Source organism: Rhincodon typus, unplaced genomic scaffold (assembly GCF_021869965.1).
Source record: "Rhincodon typus isolate 14 unplaced genomic scaffold, sRhiTyp1.1 hic_rhity00013060, whole genome shotgun sequence".
NCBI lineage: Eukaryota > Metazoa > Chordata > Chondrichthyes > Orectolobiformes > Rhincodontidae > Rhincodon > Rhincodon typus.
The window spans coordinates 4676-5470 of NW_025978698.1; the positions used below are offsets into that span (position 1 = coordinate 4676).

Consider the following 795-nt stretch of genomic DNA (forward strand, 5'->3'; position numbering starts at 1 on the left):
ATAAATTCTGTTTTGATCAACGACTTTTTTCCCACAGGCTGATGTCAGCATCTCAAACAGCCGGTGCACCGCCTCCTCCCCTCCGCCTCATTTGTTGTGTCAGAGCGCACAAGGCTATGGGCCAAGTGCTGGAAACTGGGGTGCTGAGCCTCTTTCCGTGTTGTAAAAGCACGATGATTCAATCATTTTGGAGGAGAAAGAACGCCAGTGGAAAAAGAAAGCCAGAAGCTGTGTCATTAAGAAACGATGCAAGTGCCGATGCAAGTGCCCTTCCAAGTATCCCTGGTGGTCTAGTGGTTAGGATTCGGCGCTCTCACCGCCGCGGCCCGGGTTCGATTCCCGGTCAGGGAATCACGTTTTATTGTTCCCGATAGTGGCAACAGCAAAAGCAGCACAGCTCTGACCAGATTCCTTTCAATGTCTCAGATCAGTTAATGTCGGCGAGAACATCAGAGTCCATGTTCCAGCTTCTTAAAGAGAGGAAAGGTGCCTTAACTGTCACTGCTTAGTCGGACTATTCACCTTTGTGTTGTGTTGTTAACAGGGACATGAGCAGTAATAGCAGTGACATTCACAAGATGAACAACCAGCAACGATAATAACCATCGCGCTTCATCTCAATAGTCTCCCCTGTTCTGGTGAGTTTCAATGCCAAATAAAACACGTTTGTCGTCAGGAAGCAGCCATTCAATTAGATCACCACTGATCTGAAAAAATCTCAACTCCGCTTTCCTGCTTTTCCTCCATAACCTCAGTTAAACTCGAGCCTAATCACAACATTGTATATTACTGTCA

At 46.8% G+C, this 795-nt stretch overlaps 1 non-coding gene across 1 annotated transcript; it reads left to right on the plus strand.

Moving 5' to 3' along the window:
- Positions 1-279: 279 nt before the first annotated feature.
- On the plus strand, positions 280-351 carry trnae-cuc. The gene has a single exon. It is a non-coding gene; the product is annotated as a tRNA-Glu (tRNA).
- The last annotated feature ends 444 nt before the right edge of the window (positions 352-795 follow it).